This window comes from Puma concolor, chromosome D3 (assembly GCF_028749965.1).
Source record: "Puma concolor isolate L17-30 chromosome D3, mPumCon1.1.hap2, whole genome shotgun sequence".
NCBI lineage: Eukaryota > Metazoa > Chordata > Mammalia > Carnivora > Felidae > Puma > Puma concolor.
Genome location: NC_141678.1, coordinates 45,344,226 through 45,354,870, shown reverse-complemented (window position 1 = coordinate 45,354,870; position 10,645 = coordinate 45,344,226). Strand labels below are relative to the sequence as shown.

Here is a 10,645-nt window from a genome sequence, read left to right as displayed (position 1 = left end):
CTTTATCTTCTGGTAAAATGCATAAATCTATACTTTGTAGCAAATTTCACTACAGCAAACTCTGATTCCACTGCAAGTTCTTCAAGGACAGTGATTATAATAGTAATTCCTCTGTGTGTGTGTGTGTGTGTGTGTGTGTGTGTGTGTGTGACAGAGAGAGAGAGAGAGAGAGAGAGAGAGAACATGTCAAATAAGTGAGTGAATGAATACATAAGTGAATAAATGAATAGAAATTGCAAAAGGGGGGGCGCCTGGGTGGCGCAGTCGGTTGAGCGTCCGACTTCAACCAGGTCACGATCTCACGGTCCGTGAGTTCGAGCCCCGCGTCGGGCTCGGGCTGATGGCTCAGAGCCTGGAGCCTGTTTCCGATTCTGTGTCTCCCTCTCTCTCTGCCCCTCGCTCGTTCATGCTCTGTCTCTCTCTGTCCCAAAAATAAATAAACGTTGAAAAAAAAAATTTAAAGAAATTGCAAAAGGGAATCATCAGGACATAGGAGATGGTAAAATTTAAAAACAAGGAAGAAAATCTGGTCACATTTCCACATTCACTGCTGATGTTGTATTATGACTGAAACCAGTCCTAAAAAGGTGTGATGACATGTGGCAAATTGCTGGTTTTGGAGACGAACGGTCTTTACCTTGAATCCTGGCCCCATGGTCTACTGGCCTCCTAAACCCCTCTGAGCCTCAGTTTTCTCTTCTGTATGAGGCCGTTCAAACAGCCGTAACATTCACCTTGCAGGATTTAGGATTCACAATAGATTAATGTCCCAAGGGCTTGCCGCTCTGCCCACCACAGGGAGTGCTTAATAAATGGTGTAATTATCTCTGAATGGCATCCTAGTAAGTGTTGAAGTGAAGAAATTTCATATTTTGGCTAAAGTATGTATTCCACAGATCTGTTCTCTCACCTCTCCTACTTCTTACCCATTGTTTTTTAATCCTTTATGTTCATTTTACTGAAGTAATTTCAGTTCTCCTTTCAGCAGAGGATTCAGAGCTTCACAATCCCCAGAGGGGATAAAGGCCATGTTAAGTGATGCCTTTGTTGTATCTTGACCAGCTTCAGAGGGGGGCAGTGGCAGAGACCCGGGCGTTCCAGGAGCCCTGCCCCGCGCTGTATTCGGAGTCCTCTTATATTACCACTGTTCCTGGTTTTTGACGATAAGACTGCACTAGATACGTGAAATAAAGGACAGCGTTCCAACAACCAAAGGATCAACTCTCAACATAAATAAGAAGTACATAAATAATAGTAGGAGACAGGCCAGTGAACATTTTTCAAATTCTAAGGGATATCATTTGAATGGTCTCTCTTCCAGAATTTCTTATCTGAAGTTGAAAAAAGATTCTTGGAATCCTTTCTGCCAATAAAACTTGGAAGTTTTGCAACAACACCAACAGGGCAAGCAACTTAGACGTAAGGCTGCCGTGTTGCCTGTAGGTTCGGCCCGGGTCCCACCCTGTCTGTCCCATGGAAGCAAATCTGCACAACTAGGATTACCCTGCACACCACCACAACTGACAAGAGGGCCAAGAACAGACAAAGGAGCCAGGAGTAGCTTGTGGGAAAGCAGGAAGTGGCGGGGCAGTTTAGCTGAGAGATTTGGAGACTGAGGGCTTAATATGATTAAGAAAATAATGAACCCCCAAATTAACAGCTGTTAGCCAGAGAGACCTCACCATAAAATACTGTTTTTATTTTAGGTTCAATTGTCTAAGCAGGGGTTGGAGATGTCTCTGCAAGACAGGCTACTTGGCATAGTTGGGAGCCCTGGAGCTGCCGTAAGCACAGGGCACGAAGCCCCTGGACGGAGAAATCGCTGAGCCAGGCCCTGTGGTCAGCTGTACAAGAACTGCCTCATTCAAGCCTCAAAAAGCCCCGTGAGTAAAGCACTGTGGCTGTTGTCCCATTTTACAGAAGGGGAAACTGAATGCAGGGATATTAAGTGACCACCAAACTCATACGGGGTTAGGATTCACACTCCAGCATAGGGCCACACTCCTAACCACTGCGCCATCCCGCCTCCTGCAGGGGGACCTTAGCAACTGGGAAAGAGGATGCAGCGCCGTGTTAGGTGAACTTGGATGATAGCTACACGTGCCTTGTCCCAGGCCTGAGATACAGGGCTGTCAAAAGTGCATTTTCCGCTCGGGCATGGTGGGTGGAGATGTGGAGATTACAGTATGTTCGTGGGGAAGAGGAGAGAGACTTGGTGAGGGATGGAATGTGGACCAGTAAGGTGTGTGCATAGCACACAGACGTGTCCATACACACCCACGCACCAGTTCACAAGAAGCCCCAGGTAAGTTGGTAGGGGTGGTTCTGCCTCTCTTCACACACACCTCTTTTTTCTACACCAATTTCACCTTGCCCGATTCCTTGCTTAACACATTCTTACCGCCCTTTTGCCATCTTCACCCCCCCCCCCCCCCGCACCGCCCCGCCAAGTCCTGACTGCCCAGTTGGAGCAGATTCCTTTCCATTATCTGCATATCCAAATTTTCAGCTTACTTATCCTATCCTCATGCCCAAAATCCTGGCTGAATTTGTTAAGACTGAAATTAAACCACAACAGAAAAGGAAATTAATGCTGAATAGAAGTAGTACTTTAAAAAAACAAATTCATGAGCTTCAGTGTCATTCTGACTTCTGGAAACTTCTTCCCATGAAACTCATATATCTTCTGAGCTTAACACTCTGGTCGTTATGATCACTTTACATTTTTACCTCTTCCAACTGGGTTTTTGCAACTTGGAGATCGAGTTTGTTGCGTAACAACATTAACAGCTAATAAATTAGGCTCCCCCCTGCCATTTGCTTGAGCAGGGCTGGCGGAGTCAAGTCCTCACGGAATTTGGGAGGAACTTACTCTGGGTCTGATCCTCCACTTGGGCTATAAGGTCAGGATTCCACGCTGGAGCTGTGCCATTCTTAATGAGGGGGTGGATCCAAGACTCGCCAAGGTGTGAGTCCATATGCCCTTCTCCAAAACTCTTTGAACCGCTGTGACTCAGAATTGTTTAGACTTCAGGGAAGATATGTGCATTTGCTGCACATTATGTAACATCTCCCACAGGGGTCTGAGGCAGCACCCCCTAATCAAACACATTAATGTTTCCGTAGCTAAATATATAAATATTCACTTTAAGTGGGATACATGTAAAATATAAATAGTCTGATATTATCACAATATAAACAATATAATATAACAAATAATGTAAACATAAATATTTAAAATAATATAGATATAAATATTAAAATAATAAATAATGTAAGTAGAAAACATAAATAATCAATTTGTGTTAGTTTGGACTGTCAAAGTAATTCTAGATGAGGTTGTTGTTGCCAAATGAGTTATCAAAACCCTTTTGGTTTTGAAGTTTCTGGATTTGGGGTTTCACGAAGAAGAGGTTGTAGGCTTGTTAAGGCAAATAGCTGCCGTTTCTGGCGCCCTCGCATGGTCTCCTGGGATCCCGATATGCACCTGCATGGGAGGGAACTGTTCACAGCTCCATGTTACGGATGAGGAAACTTTGAAGTGGAAAGTCTAGGAACATGGCCCGAGGTCTCAGCATTAGAGAGAGGATTCAGACCTGGAGTATCTAAGCCCATGGAAGGCCCATCCTCTTGCTACTACAATGTTCTCCCCAGAAGAAAATAACCAGCTTGACGGATTTCTTCCTTAAGATGACAGCTTTCTTTACCCCACCTGTCTGACAAACAGGCTCCTGGCTACTTGGCTTTCTCAGCTGTCCTCACTTAGCATTATTACCTCTTAGGACTGTCAGGTTGACGCTGATCGCCTGCTCTTTATGCAGGGCCTCTTTAGATTTCTTACTAAAAATATTTTTAAATAGTTGAGTGCCCCAGACATTCTTGAAGCAGTCATTTCCTTCCCTTCTCCTTTATTAATGGGCTAATTTCCTTCGCCTCCCCAGTGCTGCTCTGAGGCACTTGTGGAAGGCCTGTTTATTGCCTTTGGCTGACACTACCTTTCTCCTTCTCCACTCCCGACTTTATCTTCTCCCTGCCAGCAGAACCAACCTTTGTTCCTTTCCTCCTTTGGGCTTCCCTCCCCTGCTCTACATTTTCCTGGGGGGTAGTCTTCCCCTCCACGGGGGTGGGGGGTGTTCTGAGCACTGGCTCCCCAGCCTGTTAAATTGTGATCACTCCTGCCCTCCTCATTCTGAGAGGTTTTGGGCCGTGGCTGTGGTGAAGTCACAGTCTGGGTTGAAAGTGTCCAAGATCTGTGTGAAAAAGCTGATCATATTAAATTTTCTTTTGCATTTCAACGTTTTGCAGGGCACACACTGGGATGCACACCCTTAAACAGGCAGGGCCTGGGCCTTTTCTTATTTGAGACCCAGTGAGGAGCTCCTCACTGCTTTGTGAGGACGCAAGTGTGGTCAGTCAATACCGAGGGGACCCGTAGCCGATTTGGCTTTTGCTCTCTCCCAGCCCTCTCTTAAGGAGCCCCCGGGATTCTTAGGAAAGACCGGCCAAGGGTGGGACAGATATGGTCCATCAGCTCACTGCTGTAATTGAGTGACCACCCCCCACCCCGCAAGCAAGCTTTACTTAACCTTTTTTCCCCTTCATATTCTCATAGAAGATGGGAGTCCTGAGAATATCACTCCAATTCTGACACCAAGTCCAATGTATGTGTGTGTGTGTGTGTGTGTGTGTGTGTGTGTGTGTGTGTGTGTGTGTGTTTTCACACCACCAAGCAATCCTCCAACACTAGCCGGGTGACCTGCTATTGAACTCAAATCTGACACTGTCTACCCGGAGGTAGTGTCAGGTCCCTCAGGTTAAGGGTTCAGCCCCATGAGAATGCCCCCCCCTCCTACTTCAGATGCCAATCCCAAGTCCAGATTGTCACCCACCTGTGCTTCTAACCCGCGGGCTAGAGATCGGAAGGTCCCTCCTTCTGGGGCTCAATTAATTTGCTAGAGTGGCTCACAGAACTCAGAGAAACGTTACTTATGTTTACCAGTTTATTATAAAAGAATATATGTGAGGACCAGTCAGATGGAGGAGATGCACAGGGCCAGGTGTGGGGAAAGCTTGGGGCTGCCATGCTCTTGGAGCACTGCACTCATTCACCAACCTGGAAGTGTTCCGAACCCTGTCCTTTTCCTGGTTTTTATGGAGGCTTCATTACATAGGCATGATTAGCTAAGTTATTGGCCATTGGTGATTGAACTCACTCTCTAAACTTTCCTCCTCAGAAGTCAGAGAGGGTGGAACTAAAAGTTCCAATCTCTAATTACAAGGTTAGTTCTTCTGGTAACCAGTCCCCATCCTTAGGTTACCCAGGGTCTTTTCAAAAGTCACCTCATTAACATAAAAAAAGACTCTTTCCCACTTCTCATTTAGGAAATCCCAAGGGTTTTAGGAGCTTTGTGCCAGGAATGTGGACAAAGACCAAATATATATTTTAAAGACAAAAATATATATATATATTTCGTGGAATATTGAACACTATTCACTTCAAAGCTGATAGAAGCATCAGTTACCATTTGATTATTCATTCTATAGGTAAGGAAATAGGATTGCATATCTCGCCCAGGGCAGGGCCAACCTACAGGTAGGGCTGACTAGAATCTAAGGGTAAGGATTCTCAGTTAGTACTCGTGTTAGGGTGACCAATCGGCCTGGTTTTCCAGGGACCTTTTTAGTTTTAGCACCAAAGTTCAGCTTCTCAGAAAACACTTCAGCCCAGCTGGTCACCCTAAACCTCTGGCCTTCCTGAGCCTTGTTGCTTTATTGATCAAAACAGTATGTTTGCTGTCTTCATAGCTTTTTACAGTGGAGAAAAAAACCTTCAGATGCCAATCTTTGTATATAGGTAACATTTTAAGTCACTGAAACCTAAAATTTCACAAAATAAGCATTTTTCAGTTGGCCGGTTTTTTCTTTCTTTCCTTTTTTTTTTTAATACTTACCTTCCATGTCCTATCTTATTAGATTATTTCAGACCTAATGAGGAATCTGCTACTGGCTCTTCAGAGGGCGGTGATGCATTTTCAAGCTGATTGAGAATGAATTCAGTGCTATTCAACAAAGAAATTTCACAAAGTTCTAACTAACTTTTGAGGAGTAGCTTACAATCTGCCAGACTTTAATTCCTCAGGTTTGAGAAAGTTTGGCCTTCTGGAAGACATTATAAGGAGGCCTTGTTGCACAGCACATTGATGGCGTGGAAGAGTACTATGCAAACTAAAACATGAAATGATGTTATTAATCCAAATATCTTACCACAATGATTGTTTCTTTTGGAAGAGAGTGGATAAATCCAGGATTTCACTTGGCCTGAAATATGCAGGTACTCAAGAAAAGTGATTATTGCTCCCACAGGTTCAATCTATAACAAATGTTTATTGCATGCTTAATATATTTTTGTCACAGTTGGCTACAGAAAAGTCACAGAGAACAAGATTTATTTCTAATCTTTGAGATAGTTATGAGGGCTCTATGGACATAGGGAGAATACTTCCACAAAACTGTGTTTTTGAGGGGCACCTGAGTGGCTCAGTCGGTTGAGCATCTGACTTCAGCTCAGGTCATGATCTTGCAGTTTGTGAGTTCGAGCCCCACATCCAGCTTACTGCTGTCAGCTTGTCAGCACAGAGACTGCTTCAGATCCTCTGTCCCCCTCACTCTCTGCCCCTCCCCCACTTGTGCCCCCCCCAAATAAATACATTTTTTAAAAAAACCTATGCTTTTGAAATTAAAAAGTAAAAATTGGTCTTTCAGCCATCATTCAATATGGCCATGCTGGGTCTGGAGTGACAGAATCCTGTTAAAATTTCTCTATAAACCTTTGGTATAGAGGTCAGAGTGGGTAGCTTATTGTTCACCAAAACATTCTTAATAAACTACTAGCTAAGAATCATTTGTAAATTTTGGGGCCAATTTGGCTTTGAACTATCAATATAAACAGGTTGGTGCCCATGTTACATGCCCCTTACTGAAAGGAGAGAATACCTCTTTGCAAGGCTGAATTTAATTTCCAAGATGAGACAGAACTGTGAACATGGAAAACTGCTGTTAAGGAATGAGGTACATCCAAATTTTGAGGAATTTTGAAAGAATCCTTGTAGGAGAGTTGGATGAGATTCCTCTTTTGGCGACATGAATACCTAGAAGATTAATTAACCTAAGTTATTGTAAAACACCTTGAAAAGATAGGGAAAAGCAGAAAAGATCTACTACTGGAAAGGAAATCGATTAGGCCACAGCTACGCAGGATTGTCAGTGGCCACACACAGAAATCAGCCTCAAAAATGGACTGCATCTCAGACCGTGGGGTCTGAAAAATGCAGCCGACTCCTGCAATGCCGATCTGGAAGAGAAATTCCCCAGGACCAACATTTATGCAGTCGTTCTTAGTTATTTTATTCATTCGCATCATCTCTCTCTCTTCCCCATATTTCTCATCTTCAGAAAACTTTTAGAAGTTGCTGGCTTCTTCTTGGAGTACTGCAAATATAAAATGGTCCTTTGACAAAGCTAATATGTTGAAAATGAACTTTTAAAGAACTCTGAAGAGCATTCATTCTTTCATGAATGGCATTTGTGCTTTTGAGCTCTATTATGGCACCCAAACACTACTATAAAAGAAAATGACCCCCTGGATAGAAGGGTCTGAAGATTCCCTGCTCTTGGAGAGCCATGACTGAGGATCCATGGCACCAGGTACTCCAGGAGCAGAACCCATACAACTTGGGGGTTGGTCTGGTCCACCCACTGCCTTTTGGGTTCAAAACTATTTCTTAAAGAGAATGAGATTTTTCATGTTTTAGCTAAAATCTCTAGAAAAACAAAACCCCTGGAAACTGCATACTTTGATTGGCTTGTTTTTATTTTTATTTTTCACTATATGCTAATGTATTAGTTTTTGTTTGTTTTTGGCCAACCCCTGAAAATCAGTAAGTCATTTCTTTTTTTTTTTTTTTTTTTTTTAAATTTTTTTTTTCAACATTTATTTATTTTTGGGACAGAGAGAGACAGAGCATGAACAGGGGAGGGGCAGAGAGAGAGGGAGACACAGAATCGGAAACAGGCTCCAGGCTCTGAGCCATCAGCCCAGAGCCTGACGCGGGGCTCGAACTCCCAGACCGCGAGATCGTGACCTGGCTGAAGTCGGACGCTTAACCGACTGCGCCACCCAGGCGCCCCTCAGTAAGTCATTTCAAGAAAATAATAAAACACACCATTGAAAACTTCCTGTGTATCTTTCTGGTCTCTTCTACCACCCAAATATCTAGGTTTGCTATAGTCCCAGAGGAGCCTGGCTTGATTTGCCTTTGCTCTGTAGTTATGTCTGCCTGGAGGCAGTCCCTACTTCTATCTCCAACCTCCTGACTTTTGTATCTCCCAGGTCCCAGCTGACTTGCCATTTTCTCCATGTCCTCCTCCTCACAGTTGGGAAGAATCTATCTGTTGGTGTTGTTCTTATTTGTATTTTTCTAACTTCTAGTAGAATGGAACATTTTCATCACCACTGGTAATCTTCCTCCTATGATATGTGTTCATGTCCTTTGCCCAATTTACTATTGGAAACTTGTCTACTGTAATAATCATAAATTTATTTTTTATAAAAGATACTGATCTTGTCCTACCATGAAAGTTATGGTTATCCTTGAGTTTTTTTGTTAACCTTTCATTTTTGGTTTACAGTGGTTTTGAAATGCATTAATTTTTATTTTTATTTATTTTTTTTTTAATTTTTTTTCAACGTTTATTTATTTTTGGGACAGAGAGAGACAGAGCATGAACGGGGGAGAGGCAGAGAGAGAGGGAGACACAGAATCGGAAACAGGCTCCAGGCTCTGAGCCATCAGCCCAGAGCCTGACGCGGGGCTCGAACCCACGGAGCGCGAGATCGTGACCTGGCTGAAGTCGGATGCTTAACCGACTGTGCCACCCAGGCGCCCCAAAATGCATTAATTTTTATATTGTTGTTTTTTAAATGTGTGGCTTCTGCCTTTTATGTACTTTCCATTCATTTATATTTTCTTCTAGAATTTTTATGGCTCACTATTTTGAGTTAAATGCTAAGTCATCTGGTACTTATTTTGATGTATGGTTTGAAGAACATTTCCTGACAAATGGATAGCCAAATATCCCAACACAATTTATTGAATAAACTATTCTTTCCTCAGTGATTTATGATACCAACTTTATTATGCAGTGATCTGCCTTCAGTAAACTCTGTGGAAAGTAAAATTGTCCCTGTTTACAGATGACATGATATCATATATAGAAAGCTCTAAAGACGACATGCACACACACATATGCACACACACGCACACACACACACATGCCAGCTAGGACAAAAAAATGAATTCAGTAAAGTTGCAGGACACAAAATCAACATATAAAATTGGTTATTTTTCTATATGCTAATAACAAACATTCTGAAAAAGAATTAGGAAAACAGTCCCGTTTAAAGAAATATCAAAAGGAATAAAATAGGAATAAACTTAACTAAGGAAGTGAAAGTCTTGTACACTGAAAACTACAAAATATCGCTCAAGGAAATTAAATACATCAACAAATGGAAAGACATCCCATGCTCATGCATTGGAAGACTTAATATTATTAAAATGTCCATTCTACCTAAAACAGTCTACAAACTTAATGCAATCCCTGTCAAAATCCCTATGACAATTTTACAGGAATGGAAAAAAGTCATATGGAACTGCAAATAGCCAAATCAATTCTGACAAAGAAGAACAAGGCTAGATGCATCACACTTCCTGACTTCAAAGTATATTACAAAGGTACAGTAATCAAAACAGTATGGCATGGCATAAAGATAGACATATAGACCAATGGAACAGAATAGAAAGCCCAGAAATAAATCCATAAATCCATTCACAAGAGTGCCAAGAACACACAATGGGGGAAAGGAAAGTCTCTTCAACAAATGGTGCCAGGAAAACTGATACCCACAGGCCAAAGAATGAAGTTGAAGTTGGACACTTATCTTACACTATAAACAAAAATTAACTTAGAGTGGACTAAAGACTTAAACATAAAACCTGAAACTATAAAGGTCCTGGAAGAAAACACATGGGAAAAAGAAAAATCTTCATAACATTTATCTTGAAAACTTCTTGGATATGACACCAAAAGCAAAAATAAACAAATGGGGCTATATCAAACTAAAAAAGTTTCTATACATCAAAGGGAAAAACTAATAGGGTAAAAAGGCAACCTATATAATGAAAGAAAATATTTTCAAACCATACATCTGATAAGGAGTTAATTTCCAAAATAAGGATCTCCTACAACTCAAGAGTGAAGAAACTAACCCAACTGAAAAACGAGCTAAGGACTTGAATAGACATTTCTCCAAAGACACACAAATGGTCAATAGGTATATAAAAAGATGCCCAACATCACTCATTGTCAGGAAAATGCAAATCAAAACCACAGTAAGATATCACCTCACACCTGTCAGGATGGTTATTATTAAAATAACAAAACGCAGCAAGTGTTGGCAGGGATGTGGAGAAATTGGAACCCTCGTACACTGTTGATGGGAATGCAAAATGGTCTAGCTGCTATGGAAAATAGTGTGTTGGTTTCTCAAAAAATTATAAATAGAACAATCATATGCTCCAGCAAT

At 42.0% G+C, this 10,645-nt stretch overlaps 1 long non-coding RNA gene across 1 annotated transcript in view; it reads left to right on the top strand.

Moving 5' to 3' along the window:
• Nucleotides 1-460: 460 nt before the first annotated feature.
• The window catches only part of LOC147575542 (uncharacterized), a 45,374-nt gene continuing 35,189 nt past the window's right edge, over nt 461-10,645 (top strand). Inside the window, exons 1-2 of the long non-coding RNA XR_015242727.1 lie at nt 461-1,557; nt 1,707-1,883. This is a non-coding gene — a long non-coding RNA (uncharacterized LOC147575542). The remainder of the gene's footprint in view (nt 1,558-1,706; nt 1,884-10,645) is intronic.